General features: G+C 43.6%; 1 pseudogene across 1 annotated transcript; it reads right to left on the reverse strand.

Annotated features, from left to right (window-relative positions):
• Positions 1-523: 523 nt before the first annotated feature.
• Positions 524-21,668, reverse strand: LOC114675608 (pregnancy-specific beta-1-glycoprotein 6-like; annotated as a pseudogene). The gene is made up of 7 exons (XR_013410716.1): positions 21,520-21,668; positions 19,925-20,284; positions 13,994-14,272; positions 11,000-11,278; positions 10,337-10,591; positions 6,360-6,361; positions 524-759 (listed from the first exon to the last, which is right to left on the reverse strand). The product of XR_013410716.1 is annotated as a pregnancy-specific beta-1-glycoprotein 6-like (transcript).
• Between the last annotated feature and the right edge of the window lie 4,334 nt (positions 21,669-26,002).

Genomic DNA, 26,002 nt, shown 5'->3' on the forward strand with positions numbered 1-26,002 from the left:
TCCTTTGTCACCCACAAGCAGTCAGTAACCATGTCCTAGTGTTTTATGTGTTACCTCTTTTTCTACATATATATGGAAATAGGTACTGTTGAGGGGCATGTCCTATATGGAAGGCCTTGTGCTAAATACTTTACCTGAACCTCATGTAATTCACACAGTAAGCCTGCCAGGTAGACATTATTTCCATTTTGCCTATAAAAAGGCAGAAACTTAGAGTAGTGTAAAAACTTTCCTGGTGTCATGTGGCTAGTAATCGAGATGTCTTTCTAGGATCTGAGATTTCTTTCTAGGACTATTTGACCTCAAGGCTAATGCTGGTGGTAGTAATATAGCTGCTGACATTGGTTCGTCTGTGTGTGGCTTCTTTTTTCATTGACTGTATTAAAACTTTAAAAGAATGGTATGAAGCAAGCTCTCTCATACTTCAGGATATGAAAGAAGAGCAAACGAAACCCAAGCACAGTGTATGAAGGAAAAAATATGAATTAGAGTAGTTAAAAATAAAATGCAGAATGGAAAAAGAATAGAGTAAACTAATGAAACAAAAGTTGATTCATCAAAATAAAATCAGCAAAATTGATGACCATTAACTGGACTAAGAAAAAAAGAGAGAAGACTAAAATTACTAAAATCAGAAATGAAAATGGAGTCTGAGCATGGTGGGTCTTATTTTAATCTTAGTACTTTCGGAGGTCACAATCTGAGGATTTCTTGAGGCCAGGTGTTTGGACCAGCATAGGTAACCTGGGGAGACCCAGTCTCCCCCAAAAAAGTTTAAAACCAATTAGCTGGGCATAGTGGCATGCATCTGTAGTCCTAGTATTTTAGGAGGCTGAAGAAGGAGAATTGATTGTGCCCAGGAGTTTGAGGCTGCAGGGAGGCATAGTCACACCACTGTATTTCAGCCTGGGCTGGCCTACAGAGTGAGCGCCTGTCTCTCCCTCTAAAAAAAAAACAAGAAAAAGAAAATGAAAGATTACTACCAATTCTGATAAAATAATGATTAAGAAAGTACTGTAAATAATTCTATGCCAATAAATTGGATAACCTAGATGGAATAGACAAATTCCTAGAAAAACACAAAAATATGAATAGAACTATAATCAGTAATAAGATTGAATCAATAAAAGCATTTGATGAAATTCAATATTTTTTCATAATAAAAACATTCTAACTAACAATGGAAGGAAACCACCTCACCATAAAGGCAATATGTGAAAAAACCAATGCTAACATCATACTCAATGGAGAAAGACTGAAAGCTTTCCCTGTATGAGCAAGAACAAGACAAGGATGCTGCTTTTGACACTTCTATTCAATGTAGTATTGAAAAATCTAGTCAGAAAAATTAGGCAAGAATTTAAAAAAAGACATTCAAGTTTGATGAAAGGAGTAAAATTATTTCTGTTTGCAGATAACTTGAAGTTATATGTAGAAAATCCTAAAGATGGAACAAACCTATTAAAATTAATAAATGAATTCAGTAATGTTGCACAATAAAAAAATAACATTCAAATATCCGTTGTAGTTCAGTACACTAACCATGAACAATCTGAACGGAAATTAAGAAAAAATTGTGATTTGTATTAATATCAGAAAGAATAAAATATTTATGAATAAGTTTAACCAAAGTGGTGAAATGATTACACCTGAAATCCATAAAATATTGCTTAATGATAACATCAATAAAATGAAAGACATTTTGTTTTCATGAATTAGAAGACTCACTATTGTTAGGACAGTGCTTCCCAAAGTGAGCTGCAGATTCAATACACTTCCTATCAGAATCTCAGTGACATTTTTGCAGTAAAAGAAAAATCCGTCCTAAAATTTATATTGAAACTCATGACCCTAAATAGACAAACAACTTTGAAGAGGAAGAATGAAGCCAGAGGACTGACACTTCAGGATTTCAGCATTTAAAACAAAGCCCCAGTAACCAATACAGTGTGGTACTGGTATTAAGGAAGACATAGAAATTAATGAAATGGAACAGAGAGTCCAAAAAGAAATACTTGCATATATGTCCAAATGATTTTCATCGAGTGTGCCAAGATCATTCAATGGGGAAAGGACAGCGTTCTCACCAAATGATATTGGAAAAGCTGGATATCCAAGGGCAAGAATGAGTGGAACCTTTACCTAACATAATATACAAAAATTAACCCACAGTAGATCAAAGATTTAAATGTAAGAACAAAAGCTATACAACCCTTAGAAGAAAACAGGAGAAAAGCTTCATGATATTGGATTTCAAAATGATTCCTTGGTTGTAACAACAAAAGCATAGGCAACAAATAAAATGGATAAATTGGACTTCATAAAAATCAAAACCTTTTATATATCGAAGAATATTAACAAGAAAGTAAAAAGGCAACCCATGAAATGAGAAAAATAATTGCAAATTATAAGTGTGATAAGAAATTAATTTCCAGAATACATGAAAAACTAGGAAACATCCAAAAACCCAATTAAAAAATGAACAAAGGATTAAAATAGAGTTTTCTCCAAGGAAGATATAAAAATATCCAATAAACCCATGCAAAGCTCCTCAGCATCATGAATACTTAGAGATATGCAAATCAAAACCACAATGTGACACCACCTCACACACTTTAGGATGGCTTTGATAAACAACAACAACGACAGCAACACAAAACAACAAGTGTTTTCAAATAGATGAAAAAATCAGAGCTCTAGTGCATTGCTGATGAGAATGGGAAATGTTATAGCCACTGTAAAAAGTGGTATGGCTGTTCCTCAAAATATTAAACATAAATTACCATTTGATCCAGCAATTCCACTTCTGGACTTACTCCCTATAGAACTGAAAAAAATTTGAACAAATATTTGCACATTGATGTTCAGAGAAGCATTACTCACAATAGCCAAAAAATGGAAACAACGGAAAAGTCCATTGAAAGATAAGTGGGTAGGCCAATGAGGTATATCTATATATCAAAATGTTATTCAACGGGGGTGGAGCAAGACGGCCGAATGGGAACAGCTCCAGTCTTCAGCTCCCAGTGCGAGCCACACAGAAGACAGGCGATTTCTGCATTTTCAACTGAGGTACTGGGTTCATCTCACTAGCGAGTGCGGAACAATCAGTGCTGGTCAGCTGCTGCAGCCCGACCAGCGAGAGCTGAAGCAGGCTGAGGCATTGCCTCACCTGGGAAGTGCAAGGGGGAAGGGAATCCCTTTTCCTAGCCAGGGGAACTGAGACACACAACACCTGGAAAATCGGGTAACTCCCACCCCAATACTGCGCTTTACCAAGGGTCTTAGGGAATGGGCACACCAGGAGATTATATCCCACACCTGGCCGGGAGGGTCCCACGCCCACGGAGCCTCCCTCATTGCAAGTACAGCAGTCCATGATCTAATGGCAAGGCAGCATCGAGGCTGGGGGTGAGGCGGCTGCCATTGCTGAGGTTTAAGTAGGTAAACAAAGCTACTGGGAAGCTCGAACTGCGTGGAGCTCACAGCAGCTGAAGGAGGCCTACCTGTCTCTGTAGACTCCACCTCTGGGGACAGGGCACAGCTAAACAATGACAACAACAACAACAACAAAGCAGCAGAAACCTCTGCAGACGCAAACGACTCTGTCTTACAGCTTTGAAGAGAGCAGTGGATCTCCCAACACGGAGGTTGAGATCTGAGAATGGACAGAGTGCCTGCTCAAGTGGGTCCCTGACCCCTGAGTAGCCTAACTGGGAGACATTCCCCACTAGGGGCAGAGTGACACCCCACACCTCACACTGTGGAGTATACCCCTGAGAGGAAGATTCCAAAGCAAGAATCAGACAGGTACACTCGTTGTTCAGTAATATTCTATCTTCTGCAGCCTCTGCTGCTGATACCCAGGCAAACAGGGTCTGGAGTGGAACTCAAGCAATCTCCAACAGACCTACAGCTGAGGGTCCTGACTGTTAGAAGGAAAACTAACAAATAGGAAGGACACCCACACCAAAACCCCATAAGTACGTCACCATCATCAAAGACCAGAGGCAGATAAAACCACAAAGATGGGGAAAAAGCAAGGCAGAAAAGCTGTAAATTCAAAAAATAAGAGCGCATCTCCCCCTGCAAAGGAACGCAGCTCATCGCCAGCAAGGGATGAAAGCTGGACGGAGAATGACTTTGACGAAATGAGAGAAGAAGCCTTCAGTCCATCAAACTTCTCAGAGCTAAAGGAGGAATTACGTACCCAGCGCAAAGAAACTAAAAATCTTGAAAAAAGAGTGGAAGAATTGATAACTAGAATAATTAATGCAGAGAAGGCCATAAACGAACTGACAGAGATGAAAACCATGACACGAGAAATACGTGACAAATGCACAAGCTTCAGTAACCAACTTGATCAACTGGAAGAAAGAGTATCAGCGTTTGAAGATCAAATGAATGAAATGAAGCGAGAAGAGAAATCTAAAGAAAAAAGAAGAAAAAGAAATGAACAAAGCCTGTAAGAAGTATGGGATTATGTAAAAAGACCAAATCTACATCTGATTGGGGTGCCTGAAAGTAAGGGGGAAAATGGAACCAAGTTGGAAAACACTCTTCAGGATATCATCCAGAACTTCCCCAACCTAGTAGGGTAGGCCAACATTCAAATTCAGGAAATACAGAGAATGCCACAAAGATAATCCTCGAGGAGAGGAACTCCAAGACACACAATTGCCTGATTCACCAAAGTTGAAATGAAGGAAAAAATCTTAAGGGCAGCCAGAGAGAAAGGTCAGGATCCCCACATAGGGAAGCCCATCAGATTAACAGCAGATCTCTCGGCAGAAATTCTACAAGCCAGGAGAGAGTGGGGGCCAATGTTCAATATTCTTAAAGAAAAGAATTTTAAACCTAGAATTTCATATCCAGCCAAACTAAGTTTCGTAAGTGAAGCAGAAATAAAATCTTTTTCAGATAAGCAAATGTTTAGAGATTTTGTCACCACCAGGCCTGCCTTACAAGAGACCCTGAAGGAAGCACTAAACATGGAAAGGAACAACTGGTACCAGCCATTGCAAAAACATGCCAAAATGTAAAGACCATCGAGGCTAGGAAGAAACTGCATCAACTAACGAGCAAAAAAAACCAGTTAAAATCATAATGGCAGGATCAAGTTCACACATAACAATCTTAACCTTAAATGTAAATGGACTAAATGGTCCAATTAAAAGACACAGACTGGCAAACTGGATAAAGAGTCAAGACCCATCAGTTTGCTGTATTCAGGAGACGCATCTCACATGCAGAGACATACATAGGCTCAAAATAATGGGATGGAGGAAGATCTACCAAGGAAATGGAGAACAAAAAAAAAAGCAGGGGTTGCAATCCTAGTCTCTGATAAAACAGACTTTAAGCCATCAAAGATCAAAAGAGACAAAGAGGGCCATTACATAATGGTAAAGGGATCAATTCAACAGGAAGAGCTAACTATCCTAAATATATATGCACCCAATACAGGAACACCCAGATTCATAAAGCAAGTCCTTAGAGACTTAAAAAGAGAATTAGACTCCCATACAATAATAATAGGAGACTTCAACACCCCACTGTCAACATTAGACAGATCAACGAGACAGAAAGATAACAAGGATATCCAGGAATTGAACTCATCTCTGCAGCAAGCCGACCTAATAGACATCTACAGAACTCTCCACCCCAAATCAACAGAATAGACATTATTCTCAGCACCACATCACACTTATTCCAAAATTGACCACATAGTTGGAGGTAAAGCACTCCTCAGCAAATGTACAAGAACAGAAATTATAACAAACTGTCTCTCAGACCACAGTGCAATCAAACTAGAACTCAGGACTAAGAAACTCAATCAAAACCGCTCAACTACATGGAAACTGAATAACCTGCTCCTGAATGACTACTGGGCACATAACGAAATGAAGGCAGAAATAAAGATGTTCTTTGAAACCAATGAGAACAAAGATACAACATAGCAGAATCTCTGGGACACATTTAAAGCAGTGTGTAGAGGGAAACTTATAGCACTAAATGCCCACAAGAGAAAGCTGGAAAGATCTAAAATTGACACTCTAACATCACAATTAAAAGAACTAGAGAAGCAAGAGCAAACACATTCAAAAGCTAGCAGAAGGCAAGAAATAACTAAGATCAGAGCAGAACTGAAGGAGATAGAGACACAAAAACCCTCCAAAAAAATCAATGAATCCAGGAGTTAGTTTTTTGAAAAGATCAACAAAATTGATAGACTGCTAGCAAGACTAACAAGGAAGAAAAGAGAGAAGAATCAAATGCACACAACGAAAAATGATAAAGGGGATATAATCATCGACGCCACAGAAATACAAACTACCATCAGAGAATACTATAAACACCTCTATGCAAATAAACTAGAAAATCAAGAAGAAATGGATAATTTCCTGGACACTTCCACTCTCCCAAGACTAAACCAGGAAGAAGCTGAATTCCTGAATAGACCAATAACAGGCTCTGAAATTGAGGCAATAATTAAGAGCTTACCAACGAAAAAAAGTCCAGGACCAGATGGATTCACAGCTGAATTCTACCCGAGGTACAAGGAGGAGCTGGTACTATTCCTTCTGAAACTATTCCAATCAATAGAAAAAGAAGGAATCCTCCCTAACTCATTTTAGGAGGCGAACATCATTCTGATACCAAAGCCTGGCAGAGACACAACAAAAAAAGAGAATTATAGACCAATATCCCTGATGAACATTGATGCAAAAATCCTCAATAAAATACTGGCAAACTGCATGCAGCAGCACATCAAAAAGCTTATCCACCATGATCAAGTGGGCTTCATCCCTGGGATGCAAGGCTGGTTCAACATACGCAAATCAATAAACGTAATCCAGCATATAAACAGAACCAAAGACAAAAACCACATGATTATCTCAATAGATGCAGAAAAGGTCTTTGACAAAATTCAACAGCCCTTCATGCTAAAATTGCTCAATAAATTCGGTATTGATGGAACATATCTTAAAATAATAGGAGCTATTTATGACAAACCCACAGCCAATATCATACTGAATGGGCAAAAACTGGAAAAATTCCCTTTGAAAACTGGCAAAAGACAGGGATGGCCTCTCTCACCACTCCTATTCAACATAGTGTTGGAAGTTCTGGCTAGGGTAATCAGACAAGAGAAAGAAATAAAGTGTATTCAGTTAGAAAAAGAAGAAGTCAAATTGTCCCTGTTTGCAGATGACATGATTGCATATTTAGAAAACCACATCGTCACAGCCCAAATTCTCCTTAAGCTGATAAGAAACTTCAGCAAAGTCTCAAGATACAAAATAAATGTGCAAAAATCACAAGGATTCTTATACACTAGTAACAGACAAGCAGAGAGCCAAATCATGAATGAACTTCCATTCACAATTGCTTCAAAGAGAATAAAATACCTAGGAAACCAACGTACAAGGGATGCGAAGAACGTCTTCAAGGAGAACTACAAACCACTGCTCAGTGAAATCAAAGAGGACACAAACAAGTGGAAGAACATACCATGCTCATGGATAGGAAGAATCAATATCGTGAAAATGGCCATACTGCCCAAGGTAATTTGTAGATTCAATGCCATCCCCATCAAGCTACCAATGAGTTTCTTCACAGAATTGGAAAAAACTGCTTTAAAGTTCATATGGAACCAAAAAAGAGTCCGCATTGTCAAGACAATCCTAAGTCAAAAGAGCAAAGCTGGAGGCATCACGCTACCTGACTTCAAACTATACTACAAGGCTACAGTAACCAAAACAGCATGGTACTGGTACCAAAACAGAGATACAGACCAATGGAACAGAACAGAGTCCTCAGAAATAGTACCACACATCTATAGACATCTGATCTTCGACAAACCTGAGAAAAACAAGAAATGGGAAAAGGATTCCCTATTTAGTAAATGGTGCTGAGAAAATTGGGTAGCCATAAGTAGAAAGCTGAAACTGGATCCTTTCCTTACTCCTTATATGAAAATTAATTCAAGATGGATTAGAGACTTAAATGTTAGACCTAATAGCATAAAAACCCTAGAAGAACACCTAGGTAATACCACTCAGGGCATAGGCATGGGCAAGGACTTCATGTCTTAAACACCAAAAGCAATGACAACAAAAGCCAAAATTGACAAATGGGATCTAATTAAAGAGCTTCTGCACAGCAAAAGAAACTACCATCAGAGTCAACAGGCAACCTACAGAATGGGAGAACATTTTTGCAATGTACTCATCTGACAAAGGGCTAATAGCCAGAACCTACAAAGAACTCAAACAAATTTACAAGAAAAAAACAACCTCATTAAAAAGTGAGCAAAGGATATGAACAGACGTTTCTCAAAAGAAGACATTCATACAGCCAACAGACACATGAAAAAATGCTCATCATCACTGGCCATCAGAGAAATGCAAATCAAAATCACAATGAGATACCATCTCACACCAGTTAGAATGGCAATCATTAAAAAGTCAGGAAACAACAGGTGCTGGACAGGATGTGGAGAAATAGGAACACTTTCACACTGTTGGTGGGATTGTAAACTAGTTCAACCATTGTGGAAAACAGTATGGCGATTCCTCAAGGATCTAGAACTAGAAGTACCATATGACCCAGCCATCCCATTACTGGGTATATACCCAAAGGATTATAAATCATGCTGCTATAAAAACACATGTACAGGTGTGTTTATTGCTGCACTATTCACAATAGCAAAGACTTGGAATCAACCCAAATGTCCATCAGTGACAGACTGGATTGAGAAAATGTGGCACATATACACCATGAAATACTATGCATCCATAAAAAAGGATGAGTTTGTGTCCTTTGTAGGGACATGGATGCAGCTGGAAACTATCATTCTCAGCAAACTATCACAAGAACAGAAAACCAAACACCACATGTTCTCACTCATAGGTGGGAAGTGAACAATGAGATCACTTGGACTCGGGAAGGGGAACATCACACACCGGTGGCTATCACAGGGGTTGGGGGAGGGATTGCTTTGGGAGTTATACCTGATGTAAATGAAGAATTGATGGGTGCTGACGATTTGATGGGTGCAGCACACCAACATGGCACAAGTATACATATGTAACAAACGTGCACGTTATGCACATGTACCCTACAACTTAAAGTATAGTAATAATAATTAAAAAAATGTTATTCAAACTTAACAAGGAATAAAATTCCAATACATCGTGCAAAATGGATGAACCTTGAAGACATTATGCTAACTGAAATAAGCCAGATACAAAAGGATAATTATTACATACTTCCATTTATAAAAGATATAAAAGCCAGTTACATAGAGACAGAAAGTAGAATGGTGAGTGCTATGGGTTAGGGGGAGAAGGAGTAAGAGTTACTGTTTATTGGGTACAGAAGTTTAATGGTAGGAGGAAAAAGTTCCGGAAATGGATAGTGTGATGGTTACACAACACTAAATTGCACACTTAGAAATAGTTAATGATAAGACTTTTATTAGATATATAAATAGTGTCCTGGTAGTCTTATACTCTATAAATACACACTTTTTGGTATTGCCCGTGTCCTGCCATGCAGAGTCCCAGAGGTGAATCTCCCTATTTCTCCAAGTGTGCATCACTCACTCTCCTCTGTGCTGTGTCCTAGTGCTGTGCCCACAGCCTCACACAGCCAATGACTTCAGAGCCAGGAAACAGCTCAAGAGTCGGCCCCGAGGTTCCCTCTCTGCTTATTTCCCTGCAACCTAGGCTTCACTTCAACTGGCAGCTCGATTTAGCCGAATTCAGGACAGGCCACCAGGGCTCTTTCTCCACACAAGCTGGTCCCACCCCAGGTGGAGTCAGGCAGGGCCAGACACCAGAGAAGCCCGGAGCAGAGCAGGGAGCGGTCTGAACTGCTCCTCTCTCATCCAGGGGACTTCCTCCTCCCATTTGGAGGAAAAACGTGAGCTTGTTTCAAACCTCAGATGTTCCTTGAAGCTCATGGAGTAGTAAAAGAAAACAAAGACGTGGTAGAAAGGGAAGTGTTGGTGACAGTGAGAAAAATCTTGACCTTGAGGACTCTCCTTCTTGTCCCTCTGTGAAGCGTTTTCTACCACATCGGGCTCAGGACTGACAAAGCCCCCTCCCAACCTTTCTCAGCCTGGACTCAAATTCAGCCATGAGAAAACAGAAACACAAGGAGAAGAGGGTCTGTAGAGACAAATTGGGAGGGTTCAAGAGGAGAATTTAGGATTTGCTTCTGCCCATGGGACACAAGCTGGGAATAAAAAATGTTTTCCTGACTCTTCTCAGAAAGCCATAGAGACTCTACCTAAAACCCTATTGCCAATGATGCAGGATCCACTTACCAGAGACTTTTATCATCTTGGATGTGGAACGTTCGCTGCCAGTGACTGAGTTACGAGCAGAGCAACCATAGAGCCCGCTATGCTTTGTAGTAATATGGGGGATAAAGAGCTCTTGTCCTGATTGCAGAAACTTCCCATTAATCTTCCAAGAATACTCTGCCGGTGGGTTAGAGTCCGCGAAGCAGTACAAGTGGATGTTTTCTCCTGTATAGTAATAGGTGAATGGAGACAAAATGCTGGGTACGTCTGGACCATCTGGAGTAAAGAGAATAAAGCCACAGGTGATGTCGTCTGAGGGAAGGAGATGCTCCTGGTCTCTTAAAGGCACCAGTGTCAGGCACCAGTGTCCCTCTGAGCCAAGAAACACCCTTAAGGCCCAGCCAAACCACTCCTGTGTTCACTGAGTCGAGGCCTGAGGTATTCACCTGTTTCTCCCATCACAGGATGCAGACCCCAAGTCTCCCATGATGAGAGTATCTCCTCACCTTATATTCTTGGTTAAGGCTGTGCCTACCCAGGTTTTCTCAGGGCAGGGAGTTATGGCCAGCTTGGGTGTCCAGAAATAAAAATGTCTGTACTTGGACATGAGAGAGACTGAGATGCTCGGCCTCTGGTCATTTGGATTTTAGCTGGTGGCCTGGTCCACAGAGGAACCAAAGATACAAAAGACCTCCAAGGTGACTGGGTCACTGGGGATGCTACCAACTTGGTCCCGTATTTTACATTCATAGGGTCTTGTGTCGTTTCTTGTGACATTTGCTAGAATGAGGATACTGTTTTTACCGGGTTGCTTTAGCCTGGGAACTGACCTGTAGGCTCTGACCATTTACCCATCACACATAGGTGTAGCCCTGAGTCTTAGGTTCACAGTTAATGCTACAACATTCTTATTCTCCATGGGGTTGAAGTTGTTGCTGGTGATGTAGGACTTGGGCAGCTCCGCTGTGTGGATAACAGAGAGAAGATTGTCCTGTGTGGCACCTTTGATTCCTCTACAGACATCCTTCAATCAGAGTTGACATCTCCCACCTCTCAGCCCACTCAAGTCCTTGAAAGTCAGTAGCTGGTGCGTTTGTCACAAGACAGATGCATGATGATCTAAGAGCTCAAAGACTCTGAGGCTGCCTGCTCTGTCTTAGGGAAGCACAGACTTTCTCAAGTGTGAATTGAGCAGCAGTGTTGGGTCATGGACAGACAGGTCAGTGGGACCCACAGCCCCTGGTACCCCTCCCAGTCCCTCTCTAATCAACTGTCTTGCTGGCTCACCTTGGGTTCCTTACCTGGAATGTGCAACTGCTGGGCCCCTTCCAAATTCCATCTTACTTTGCCCCCCCAGATATGATTTCTCTGCAGTTTCCATTTCCAAGGACATTCTAGAGATGAGTAATAACGGCACTTCCCATTGTCCTGAAATCCTGAAGATACTAAGCAGCCTGGCCTGGGACTGGATGTTTCAGCAGAAATAAGACAGGGGAGACCAGAGTCAGGCCTGGAGGTCAGTTCAGTCATCAGGCAGTGGAGGCACAAGGTGGGGCAGTTTTCTGCAGGTGTTTCATGATGACTTACTTGAACCAGTGACCTCCAAAGACAGAGCAGAGTGCAAGGAATGATCTAGAAAGAGTGAAGGGGACAGGCAATAGCTGGTGGCTTAGGAGCAGAACCATGTTCCCTATTCTGGATTCTTTAAGTTTCCTCTCCTTCTGCAGAGGACAGGTGAGGACTATGTGGACTTTCCAGAAACACATGTGGACATTTGCAAATGCAGAACTGACTGGTGAAAAGGGTGGGAATGAACTTCTGGAAATCTGGTCCTCATGTACTATGTGTGTTTGATGTATATGAGACAAATTTGGGGAGAAGTTTTACAAATATTTTCTTCCATTGGACACTCTCCTCTCTGATTCCATGGGTTTGACTACTCTAGGGACCTCATGTAAGTGAATTCCAGAGTGAATTTGAGAAGAGAGATGCTGGGAGTGGGGAGAATCAGAAGTTTTTTGTGGGTGTGCAGTTTCTGTTATGCAAGACGAGGAAGTTTTAGAGATCTGCTGTACAGCTCGATGCCTATAGTTCACACAAATTGAGTATTTCTTATGCATAAGGCTTAGGACAAAAAGTGTTTTGGATTTCTGACATTTTTTGATTCTTAAACGTTTGTCACATACTTGCTGGTGTAGCATCCCAAATCGGAAAGATTCAAAACCTAAAATGCTCAGGTGAGCATTTGTTTTCAGCATCAGTTAAGTATGCAAAAGTGGGAAGTGATAGGCCAAATACTTTCCTGCCTTTTTTTTTTCCTTTACTTTTTTTCTCTCACCACGTTTCTAGCTTGGTGATTAGTTTTTGGTCGATTCCGTAGTGGTCATGCGGCACTTGTATATTCTTGAAGGCTTTGGGATGTGAGAAATAATGATTACTATTTTCTACGTCATCAAATCTTTCCACGTTTCCATGATTGCATCTTTTCCTCAGTTTCTGTGTTGTGGCAGTCATTAATAAGAGCCTGTCAGGTCAGATTTAGGACAGGTTTTTGTAATTCTGCAAAAAATGTTACTGGGATTCTGGTAGGTGTTGCGTTGAAACTGCAGCTCACTTTGGGTAGTACTGTCATCCTAACAATATTGATTCTTCCAATCTGTGAAAATGAAATGTCTTTCCATATACTGATGTCGTCTTTAATGTCTTTCAGTAACGCTTTGTAGTTTTCAAGGTATAACCCTTAGACAGTTTTGGTTAAACTTATTCCAAAATATTTTATTCCTTTCGATGTTAATGTGAATGGAAATTCTTTTCTTAATTTCCTTTCACATTGTTCATTGTTAGTGTATAGTCTAAAGAATGATATAGAAAGAGTGAAGGTGACAGGCAAAAGCTGGTGGTTTTCAAGCAGAAATATATTCCCTGTCCTGGGGTTTTGTTTTTCCCTCTCCCTTTGCAGAGGGCAGGTGACTCTTCCCTGATAGCCAGATAGGCTTCACTGGAAAACATATTGCCAGTGCCCCAGGGACCCACTTACCAGGGACTATGATCCTCTGGATTATGAGATTTGTTCCAAAAGTGGCTGAGTTATGTATGAAACAGACATAGACCCCTCTACATGTTTTAGTGATTTGGGGGATAAAGAACACTTGTGCTGATTGCTGGAACTTCCCATCAATCAGCCAAGAAGGCTCTGCCAGTGGGTGAGAGTCTGTGAGGCAGGAGAGCTTGAGGACTTCCCCTGTGTGCTAACAGGTGTACGAAAAAGAAATGGTGGGATCATCCAAGCCATCTGGAGCAAAGAGAATAAAGTCACAGATGATGATGTCAGAGGGAAGGGAAAATCCTGGTCTATGGAAGGGCCACAGTGACCCTGTGAGCTAAGTCACAACACTGAAGTCCCAGTCAAATCCCTGCTGTGTTCACTGATCTGGAGCCTGAGACATTCACCTCTTTCTCCCATCATAACCTGTGGACCCTGAATCTCCCATGACAGGAGCAGCCTCTTCTCTCCCATTGTTGGTCAAGCCTAAGGCTACTCTTTGTGGTCATGGCCAACTTTGATGTCCAGGGGTAAAGGTCTCTGTACTTGCACCCGAGAGGGACTGGCAGGCCTGGCCTCTGGCCATGTGTATTTGGGATGGCAGCCTGGCTCACAGAGGAACAGAAGATACTCACAGACAGGATTCAGGGTGACTGGGTCACTGCGGCTGGAACTCACTGGGCTCTTCATTTCACATTCATAGGGTCCTGCAGTACGCTTTGTGACACCAAATAGAATGAGGGTCCTGTTGTTTTCGGACAGCTGCAACCTGGGACTGATAGGGAGGATCTGACCATTTATCCACCACAGGTAGCTTGCGTTCTGAGTGTCAGGATCACAGGATAAGGTCACAGTCTCCATGGCCTCCCTGGGGTTTAAGTTGCTGCTGTTGATGGAGGGTTTGGGAGTCTCCACTGTGCAGATAACAGAGAGAAGATTGCCCTGTGTGGCACCTTTGATTCCTCCAAAGACATTTTTCAATCAGAGATGGCATTTCCCACCTTTCAGCCCACACAAGTCCTTAAAAGCCCATATCAGGTGTGTATGTTACAAGACAGACGCATGGCAATCTGAGGGCTCAGAGATTGTGAGGCTGCCTGCTTTATATGAGAGAAGCACAGACTTTCTCATGTGTGAATTGAGCAGCAGTATTGGGTCATGGAAAGGCATGGGACCAGCAGTCACAGCCCCTAGTGCCCCTCTGAGTGCCTCCCTCTCCAACTGCCTGCCTGGCCCACCCTGTGGTCCTCACCTGGAGCATGCAGTGCTGGAATCTTCTTAGTTTCAGTCTTACTTTGTCCCCTAGGGTATGTTTTATCTGCAGCTTCCCTTTCAAGGACATCCTAGAGATGGATGATAGAACTTCCCATTGTCCTTAAACTTGGGTACTGGGAAGCCTGGCCTGGGACTGGGTACTTCAGCAGAAAAAGCACAGGGGAGACCAGAGTCAAGCCTGGAGGTCTGTTCAGTCATCAGGCAGTGGCGCCACAAGGTGGGGCAGTTTTCCCAGCTGTCTCATAGTGACTGACTTGAGCCAGTGACCTCTAAAGATAGAGTCCAAAGAATGACCTACAAAGAGTGACGGGGACAGGCAAGAGCTGATAGCTTTGGACCAGGACCATGTTCCCTGTTTTGTGTCCATGATGTTCCCATCCCCCTGTAGAGGGAAGGTGAGGACCATGTGGTTGTTTCTAGAATTACATGTGGATGTCTGAAAATGGAGAACTGACTGGTGGAAAGGGCGAAATGAACTGATGATGGAAGTCTGGCCTTCACGGACGACATGTGTTTGGTGGCTATTAGAATAATGTTTGGGAAGAAGTCTTGCAGAAACTTTCTGTCATTAGACATTCTACTCTCTGATTCTATGAGTTTGACTACTTGATGTACCTCATCTCAGTGGATTCCAGAGTGAATCAGAGAGTAGAATAGTAGTTTCCAGGAGCTGGGGTCGGGGTAATAGGGCATTGTTCCATGGCTGTGTGGTTTCAGTTAGGCAGGTTGAGGAGGTTCTAGAGATCTCCTGTGCAGCTTCATGCCTATAGTTCATACAGATAAAGTGTTCCTTATGCAGAAAGTTTAAAACCAAGTGTTTTGGATTTCTAACTTCTTTTTTTATTTTGGAATATTTGCAGTAGATGTACTGGTTTAGCATCCCAAATCTGAAAAATTTGAAATCCAAAATGCTCCAGTGAGAACATCTTTTCAGCATCACATCAGTGGTCAGAAGCATTGGATTCTGGAGCATTTCAGATTTTGGATTTCTAGATGTGGAATGCTCAATTTGTAATACTGTAATTTTCCCATTAAAAAGTTGTCAGGAGTTTAGACCTCATGTTATATTCTGACTCTAGTAACAAGACCAAAAAAAAATTTTGGAGGAAACTTTAAAATGTTGTCATAAGTGGAAATTTTAACTGATGGTTCAAACATCTAAGATCAATTGCTGGTAGTAGTATTTCTCTTGATACCCAATCAAGGTTTAGGTGTGGGGTGAATTCCAGCAGAATCAAATTATGCTCAAAGAAAGGTGCCAAAGGTGATTTGAAATTAGCAAGTCCTTAAGTAGAAAGAGTCCCGTTAAAAGGACAGAACTGGCCAGTGTGTCAATTACATAAAGGGAGGAATGATGCAGAATTAAAAGAAGAGATGTGTGTTATGTTAGTAAATATAGAAAGAACTCCCTGTTTCTAATTTCTGTGCAGAGTTAGGAAAAATGGGGAGGAGCCCAAAACAGGTATGTGAAATGCTTTCTTCATTTTCTCTTAACCTCAGGAAGTACAACTAGAGTTTAAGTTTGTGTGAATTAGGAAGACTCTAAGTGAGACGCCAATGGTTCATGTGTCCCCCACACGAACAACACCAACTTATGAAAATGGCATCATCAGGAGTAAACAATCATATGTGGCACAGGCAGTAAAACCATCAGATAGCAACCTCTGGCCACCTCCAACAGGTCCCCGACACCACCAGTATTCCCATTACGTGTATGTTACAGCCTTGGTAGTTGTCCCACAACTACAAAATTTAAAAATTGCTATTGTCAATACAAAGTGTTAAATATGAAGTAGAATATGTTGTCCCTCTTTTTTTCCCCCACTCTTTTTGAACTTTCCTGTTTCAGTTTTGGAAGTTTCTATTGACACACCCTCAAGCAAGGCATTCTTTCCTCAGCTGTGTGCATTCTACCAGTAAGCATCAAAAGCGTTCTTCATTTCTCTAACAGCACTTTTTTTTTTTAAAATTTCTGAGACGGAGCCTCGTTCTGTTGCCCAAACTAGAGTGTAGTGGTACGGTCTTGGCTTACTGCAAACTCCACTTTTGAGGTTCACACCATTTTCCTGTCTCAGCCTCCCGTGTAGCTGGGACTACACGCGCCTGCTACCACGTCTGGCTATTTGTTTGTATTTTTAGTAGAGTTGGGGTTTCACCGTATTTGCCAGTATGGTCTCGATCTCCTGACCTCGTGATCCACCTGCCTCACCTTCCCAAAGTGCTGGGATTACAGGCTTGAGCCACTGTGCCAGGCCATCTCTGAGGGATTTCAATGGGTTGTTGACTTTTGAGTATGTTCAGCTGTTTACTTACTGTTAGAACAGAGTGACAAATTTCAAGCTTGTCGTATTCCTGACAGGAAACCAGAAGTCTCTAGAAAGTGACTGGAGGATGTGAGCTCCATAGTAGGCTGAGGATGGAGTCACAAGTGAAATGGGTGAAATAAGCCCATTGGCTTTGGAGACTGCAGGCCTGTCCAGCCTCTGACTCTCTGGTGAGTCAGTGCAACGATTCCAACAGTGACACAAAATTAGCACGGTTGACTCCATCTGGCATCTAGTCTCAGGTTGGCTGCCCTCACTCATTCCTGGACATAGGCCAGGCTCACCATGGGAGGAATGTAGTTTATGGTTTAACTTTGAAGAAACAATGATAATAGTTCCTCGATAAAACTAATACCCTTATTTTGCCCAGGGATTGCCTTTGTAAAACTGGTGAAAAACCATGAGAGTAAGATTATAGGAGGGAACTGAATTCTGCTAAAGTGCAGGCACAGTTTCCACAATCTCTTACTGGTCAAATGTCATTTGATCAGAGTGTACAAAATTTGTAAGTAATTGCTCCAATAGATAACATCACTTTTGTAGAACCTGAGGTTGGTCTTTTGAGATGTTTCTTATTCTTTGCATTCTGGCAACCTGCTGACCTCATCCATACCCATGACTAATGGCTCAGTCAGTCACGTGGTCCCCACCTAGAGGCGGATTCAAGCACAAACGGATCATTTCCCTCCGCCCGCATGATTCCATCATCAAACAATCAGCAGTACCCATTTTTTCGTCCTGTGTCCCTGAAACTATCCTTGAAAATCTCTAACCCGTGATCCACTAGGGAGGCTGATTTAAGTAATAATAAACCTCTGTCCTCCTGTTTGGCAGACTTGGACTCATTAAAATCTTTCTTTACTGCAAATCACCATCGGGATCAATTGTGTTTTTTTTTTTTTGTGCAGGAGGCCAGAAGAACTTGTTTGGGAATTATAAGAGTGGATGGAGGAGCTGCCTATCCCTGTCCCACGGTCTTGTCCACAGATCAGCCTCACAAAGGGAAAGATCCCTGGATGGGGATACAGTGGAAGATCATTCTCTTAGTGACCTGGGGACATTGGCTCGAGATGAAGCTTTTCAGGAGTGGCAACTCCAGTTGATTTCTGTGCCTTTCCCATTTCCTGGGAGGTGGGCCAGGTCACAGTGTTAGCAGGAAGGGAACAGAACAGTCAGCCTAGTTAGAGGGAGTGTCTGGGGAAGGCCTAGGGATGGAGGAAGAAGCTGTGCAGGACAGGGCTTGCCAGGTAGAATGAAGTGGGAGGAAGATGAGGGACACAGAGAAGCAGAGAGAGGCAGAGACAGCATGGCAGTGAACAGTGAGGCATACAGTGACTTCAGTGACCCCAGGGACCAGGTGCTCCCGTTTCCACAGTCCAGGACCAGGGAGCCCTGAAAACCCTCTAGTGGCCAAACAGCTTCAGAGTAACACATGAAGTGGGATGGCTTTAGGGGCAAGAGGAAGTGGGGGGATGAAACGTGGGTGTCAGCCTCTGAAGGACAAGGGACAGGTGTGGCGAGAATTTCCTAGGATTCTGCATCCAAGATCCAGTCTCTAAAGAGGTTATGGATCATTCATTCCTTCATTCAATTCCTTCATTTGTTATGTGAGAGCACCTGAGAGTGTGTCTCTCACTGGACTTGAGCTGGTGCAGGGTGTGAGTGGGGAATGAAAACAAGGTCTTCTCTTTTATCCTGTCATGCCAGTGACATGGACACTTTGGGAAACATAGGATTTCAGGTTCAGTGATAGTTGTTAAGATCTGAGGGGGAATCCTGGACATTTTTTGCACTGACTCTGATGGTTGAGGCTGGTGATTTAGTTCTGGAGTGCAGACTAATCAGCTGACCATTTGCTCTCACTCCTCTGAGGTTTGGATGCCTAAGAAGAGGGAATTTGAGCCAATAAATTACTACAGGGTTATTGGAACCCAATAAGCCCTCACTTCTGGTGGAGGAGAGGATGGACCTGTGGCTGTAGACAGACCTCATGTGACCCTGATCTGCCTTTTGTGTTTGTGTGACTCTGGTTCAGTGACTGTGCCTTCCTGTGCCTCAGTTTTCTCCCAGTCAAATAAGCTAAATGGCAAATGGACTGTGGGTTTTCATGCTATCTGTGAATAAATTGTAAATTCTTCACAGTCATCGGACCTAATACTTGGCACAGTGAAGGTGTTCACACAAACAGCATTTATTATTATTCACTTCCATGAGAGAGCACCTTTAGGTCAGATCTCTGAGGACAAGCTGCTGCCAGGTACATTTTCTCTCTTCTGTTTCTGCTTCTGGGGACATTAGACTATCTATGGAGTGTCCTAAGCCTCGCAAGGCAGTTGGCTGATGGCCTACAAAGCTTGCCTTTCTTTCCTCTGCACTCTGAGTCTCAGGTGAAGAAAGCTCTGTCCTTGACCAGATGAGGTTCTGAGGGCTGAGCCCTGGCAGTGAGCAGCTCCAGGAGACACAGTCCTCAGACAGCTGGTGAATCCTTTGTCCCAGTAAGCCCTGCCACAACCCAGAATTGACACAGGCTCCTCAGCTTTATCTGGAGTAAGGATTTAGGGACGGGGTCTGGGGTTGAGGCTTCTTGGGCTGAGTTTCTCTGAGAGTATCTCTGGGGGCCTCTTAGGCAAAGCCCTGCTCAGTTCTCCAGGGTCTTTCTCAGGGTCACGTTTATGAAGAGGACATGAGGTGCTTGGCTGAGGCTGATCTCCTCCTGCTGAGCACCCCCCCCCCATCAGACTGTCCTTCCTGTGCAGCAAGTGTCTGCAGGGTCTGGAGGCAGGAAAGGAATTCTGATCTGTTGAGGTTTGTCTCCTCTGTGTGTGTCCTGCACTAAATGCCAAAACCCCAACATGGGACATAATGCAGAGAGGGACACAGGCACAGTCCAGGCCTGACCTTCCTGTGTGTGCAAAGTAGAAGTGACCCCCACCCCCCAACACCCAGGGATCATGTGGAATCACTCACCGTATAAGGTGAAATGTCCAGTTACTCCTTCAGTCCCGTCACCTTGCTTTATGATTTTTACGGTGTAGGATCCTGCGTCCTTCTGGTTCACACTCTGGATCAGCAGGGATGCATTGGAATATACTCTTTCTCGTCCACTGTATGCAGGCCCAAATATAATTCTTTCAGTGTCTATTGTATATGCTGTAATGTAATGGTGGAGGTCCATTATTTGCCCTTTGTACCAGATGTAGGCAGCAGGATTCTGGGGCAAATTGTGTACAAGTAGAAGAACATCGTTCCCCTCGGAAATATTGGTTGGCTGAGCTTCAATTGTGACTTGGGCAGTGGTGGGCGAGTTCCAGAAGATTAAAAGTGATGCTAGTAGGTGGAGAGAGCATCAGTCAATATTGAGACCTATGTATTGGGGTGAAAAGATGGGGCCATGTGTCCTGAGAAGATCTCTTCAATCATCAGCCTTAAAGACACACACACACACACAAAATCCACACATACCTCTTTGTGTGTGTGTGTGTGTGATTGTGTGTTTGTGTCCTACTGTCCTACTGTCCTACTGGGTGAAGGTCAGCGGCGTGACCCCCATTCCTTCAACACTTCTGACCTCGGTATTTTTCCGTTTGGAATTCTCTTCCCCATAAGTCTGCACGGCTCCCTCCACACTGCCCTCAGGTCCTGCTCACATGAGGGCATCCTTAGACTTCTTTCCTGACACCTCCTTCAGAGACTCTGGGTCTTCCCTCTCTGACCTTTCCCTGCTCTGCTCCCTCCGGAGCTCTTGTCAACATCTGACCTCATATTCTAGATCTCTTTGCATGTCTGTCTTCCTCCCCATGAGAGCATGAGCTCCCTGAGGACAGGGACTTTTATGATCTTGGTTGCACCCCAGTGCCTGGCACAGGCTGCAGACTCTTGCAGATGTGAGGGTTCCAAGGGCCCTCCATGCCAGGGCTATTTTTTTTTCTTTCCTCAGTTGTTGAGGTTTTTGCTGAGGACAATGTTTCATGCCCTGCTTACATTTTCATTCGAAGTGCAATCTGATAATAGTTATTATTATCATTTTTCAAAATGTGGTGTCCAGTGATGATTAACCAGGAAACAAGAACACTTGAGATTTGCCTACCTCTTACCAATTCCGGTTCAATGTGATTTTCCTGTTTTGACCCCTGTCCCTCTTGCGTATATTTTTCCCTCTCCAGGCTCCAACAGAGACTTCTTTCCTGTATATTTTTTTTTTTTTTTTTTTTTTTTTTGAGACAGAGTCTCTTACTGTCAGCCAGGTTGGCGTGCAGTGGCACAATCTCCGCTCACTGCAACCTCTGCCTCTTGGGTTGATGCAATTCTCCTGCCTCAGCCTCTCAAGTAGCTAGGATTACAGGAGCACACCACCACACCTGGTTAATTTTTTTGTATTTTTAGTAGAGACGGGGCTTCAGTGTGTTGAGCAGACTGGTCTTGAACTCATGACCTCATGATCCACCCAACTCAGCCTCCCAAAGTGCTTACTTTCATTTTTAAGAACCCCATCCTCTCCAGGAGACCCCATCCAATCATTCTGCTTCCTTCTCCTGTCCTCTCCGAGGAAGTTCTCTCCTCACCTGTGAGCAGGAGATCCTTCCAGGTGATGTGTAGTGTGCAGGGAGGGGCTGAGAGGGGCCCCATGGCCTGTGCTGTCTGCATGTTCTCCTCTGTGGAGATGAGCCTGGGATCCAGAAACTTTCTGAGCACGGCTGTCAGCTGTGCTGTCCTCCCTCCTTCTGTGCTGAGCCTCTTCCTGAGGCAGGAGCACTTCTCAGGCTCGTGGGCGGGGTCTGTGCCCAGGACACCCCTCTGTCCCCACCTCTCAGTCCTGCCTCCTTGTCCCTCCTTCTCTATTTCCTTTTGTCTGTGTGTCAGGTCCCTGGGAACTGTGGAGGCCTATGCCTTTTTCAGCAGTGATTCTGTCACCAAACCTCGATGCACACTATGTACAGAAACACAAACATACACACAAAAGAGACACACACAGACACACACGGTCACACACATACCCTGTAGGTCGAGCAAGCACAGTCCTGGGTCTCAGCCTCCTGCTGTCCCCATGGGTCTGGGTCGGTGTGCACATTTGTGCCCTTTGCCCTCTTTCATCCCCATCTAGCTCTCCCCTTCAGTGCAGGAGGCTGGAGCTGCACCAGGTCCCTGTCACAGGGATACCCCATTGTGCTGTGGGTGAGCTGTGTGTTGCCTAGTGAGAGGGACCCTTCCTTTCTCTAATTGTGTCTAGCTTGGCTGCAGCTTCCAAGGATGGACATTCAGGACCTGGGTGTCCCACAGGAAACTGCCCTTCCTGGAGGTGTTCAGGGTGAATCTCTCATGCCTCTTGGGAGGAGAGGCCTGTGCTGGTTGCTCAGTGAGGGCTGTGAGTCCCATGGTCAAAGGACAGTTCTCAGTCACTCTATTGCTCCCTGGGGACTGGTGGCTGAGCTGGGGCTCAGGGTTTATCATTTCTTCCTGACCATCTTTTGTGTCCTCTCTTCTATGTCCAGCTGACTGTACTGTGGTCAGCACAGTACACTTCCCCATGGTGGTGCAGGAGGAAGTGGGGAGTTACCCAGGAACCCCTGGAACATGGCTCGTTGAGACACAGGAAGGGGAGCCTGGGACAGAGCAGGGGTTTAGAGCTGGAGAGATTCATCCCGACTTACTCTGTGGTCATGATGGGCTCAGCCCTGCATGTGGTGACATACCCAGGGGTCTATTCTGAGGGTTTCGAATTGGCCAAGCTGCTCTCTGTAGAGGAAGAACAGGCAGTCGCCAGAGATTCTGTTTGGAGGGACTCTGGTCACCTCTGAGAGGGCAGGTGAGGGTGAGTTGTGTTCTGGGAGCAAAGAACAATAATACCCCCTTCTCCCAGCAGGGACACAGGAGAAGTCTGTCTTCCCAAGGGACAGACGGGGGTAGGCGACAACATCCTGGACGGTGCCTGTGTGTGACCATCACACACGCTTTGAGCCCTACAGGGTGCAGTGGGCAGACAGGTCACAGGGTGCCTGACTGATTCCCGGGGAGGCTGTGGGCCCTCAGGCAGCCGCTGTTCTGTGTCAGCGCTAGGCTTGGCCTGGGATGCCCCACAGAACAGGACAGATGGAGCACGGGCGGGCATTTAGGGAGCAGTGACAGAAAGAGTTGATGAGGATGGAGGGAGGTCACGAGGGGAAAGCGCGCAATGTGGCTTCATGTGCACCATCGCTGCCCTGGGAGATGTCTTTTTAACTGAGCCCAGGGAAGGTGCAAGCCTGTGGGGCAGGAGCTGCCAGCAGAGGGAGTGGTATTAGATTGGCGGCCACCAGGTCAAAGAGGAGCTGACAGAGTCCATGTGGGGAGCATGGAGGACGTTGAGGTCTTGGGCCGAGGTGACCTGGTGAGGGTGGACCCTGCTTGGCTATGGGTTCTACTGAGGGACGTCGGCCTCCCCTGGGAAGGCTCCAGGCTGGAGGGACTCTGCCGCCCTCTGGTGGCCTGGAAGGGAAGTGTGGGTGGCCGAAGTCCCTGCCAGGCTGCGTGTTTTATTCCACAAGGATCTGCACATTTCACTCGAGGTCACACATATGTTATATTATAGCTCCATCACCTTCCAGCCCCGTGAGTCCCATTCTCTGTGGCTCCACGTTCACTGTTCTCCCTCTTTCACAATCGGATGTCCCGAACGCAGATTTTTGTCACCTTCTGTGAGTTTGTGTGTGTGTGCAGTAGGCGGCACTGTGTATACCCTGGGGACAGTGATGTCTGGAGCTGAGCACTGCACATGGGCTTGGGAGCTTCCAGCTAACTTGATTGAAAAACTGATACGTTTCATGGAAAACACTAGGTCAGATGATGTATTCACGGGCTTTAGCTGCTATAACAAACAACTTAGCCTCGGTGAATTAAATAATAGAAATCGATTTTTCACAGTTCTGTGAATTACGTGCTATTTTAACCACTTTAAAATGTGCAATCCAGTGGAATTAACCACATACACAGTGTTAAGTTCCCATCAACACTGTTTTTCATAGAAAATTTTTGTCATTTTAAACTGAAACTTTGTATCATTGAAACAATAATAACTCCGTGTATTTTCCACCCTAGACCTTGATCATCTCTACTCTATTTCTATGAATTTGCCTATTCTAGATGGTTCATGTAAATGGAATTATATATATACATATGTTATTTAGTTTCTGACATATTTCACTTAGCATAGTGTTTCCAAAGTCCATGTATATTCCAGCGGATGTCAGAGCTTCCTTCCTTTTTATGGCAGATTTACATCCTGTTGTATGTGTCACCACATTTGTTTATTGATGTGTTGATGAACACTTGGATTGTTTTCATATTTTATCTTTTATGAGTAATGCTGCAATCAACAGTCCCATGCGAGTATCTATTTGAGTCCCTGGATTCAGTTCTTTAGGTACATACCTAGGAATGGATGCTCTTTTATATGAGAATTCTATGATTATCTTCTTTAGGAACAGCACATCTGTTTCTCCTATTGGCTGTACCTTTTTATAATCTCACCAGCAATGTATGAGGATTCCAAATTCTGCATAAGGCTTTCACTTGTTATTTAACATGTGAAAAGAATGGTAGCCATATTTGTAGGTGTAATGTGGTATCTGCTTGTGGCTTTCACTTTGTATTTTCCTAATGACTATGATGTTGAGTTTCTTTTCATATCCCTCTTGATGATTTACATATCTTCTTTGAGGAAATGTCTATTTGCGTCCTTTGCTCATTTGTATAAATTGGTGGTTTGTCTTTTTGTTGTTGAGTTTTAGCAGTTCTTTATATATTCTGGGCATGAAATCATTGTCTATGTGATTTGCAACTTTTATGTGTCATTCTGTGTTTGGTCTTTTTATTTTCTTGATAATATCTTTGATGCACTAAAGGCTTGCATCTTTAGCCCAATTTATCTATTTTTCCTTTTGCTTTCTCATGCATTTGGGTCACACCTGAGAATCCATGGCACATTTGAGGTCATTAAGTTTTACCCCTATGTCTTTTTCTAAGATGTTTTTATGGTTATAGATCTTATAATTAACTCACTGATCCATTTTTAGATAATTGTTTGATATGGTTGGAAATACAGTTCTCTAAGTTTATTGTCTCGCATGTGGTTACCTAGTTGTTTCTGCACCTTTATTTGAGGGACAGTGAGCTCCTTAATGAGGAGCATAGAAGACATTGCTATGGGACACAATGTTGTCAAGGGAGTTGTGTTCATCTCTACTTCTTTATTTTTTGTACAGTTTGGTTCTCTGCTGGACATACTAGATATATAGAAGTCTTTGTTCATTCTCTTGGTTCTGGTTTGCTGACCTGTCAGCTGGAGCTGGAGGACATGCCTTGCAGGGGAGTGACCCCCATGGGAAAGAGCAGGGCTCAGCAGAGTGAAAGCAGCTGAGACCCAGAGAAGCCAGTGAGGTCTGACTCTTAGAAGCCAAAGACCAATAGGTGGGTGTCTTCAGGGGCAAATGGACTGCACTGGTACCCATTCCAGTGGACTGGAGAAAGCTAAGAGGCTATGGATATTCCATTTTCTCTCTCAGCTCTTCAGCAGGAGATTTGGGCCCTGGGCTGGTACTGTCCTGCAGCAGGGACAGAGTGGACAGGGATGGCTGCATATCAGGCCTAAGTCCATGTCGTGCTCTCAGGCATTGCCCCTGAAGATGGAGAATTTTGTTCAGAGGCCCAGCCTGGGCACGTGGGAGGAGCCACCTTATTAAAATTAATTTAAGAAAACAGTATGCCTGCTTTATTCTTCTAGAATAAATATTAATGTCATGTTTTACAATGTATGGCTTAAAGGAATGGTGAGAATCATCTACATAATGTATGTTTTAGGTGGTCTTTTCTATAATTGCAGCTTTCACATGTTCTTATAGAAACCATTTCCTTTGGGATCACACAGGCAGTATCTCTGTGTTCATTTCTACTGGGAAATCTTTATGCAGCGTGGAGAGAGTCACATTTCCTAATGAGAGATGGAAAGCATTTGACTACCAGAAAAAGTGTTGAAATTCTGCTGGTATGATCATGGTGCTGCAGGTGGAGGTC

This window comes from Macaca mulatta, chromosome 19, assembly GCF_049350105.2.
Source record: "Macaca mulatta isolate MMU2019108-1 chromosome 19, T2T-MMU8v2.0, whole genome shotgun sequence".
Classification (NCBI taxonomy): Eukaryota; Metazoa; Chordata; class Mammalia; order Primates; family Cercopithecidae; genus Macaca; species Macaca mulatta.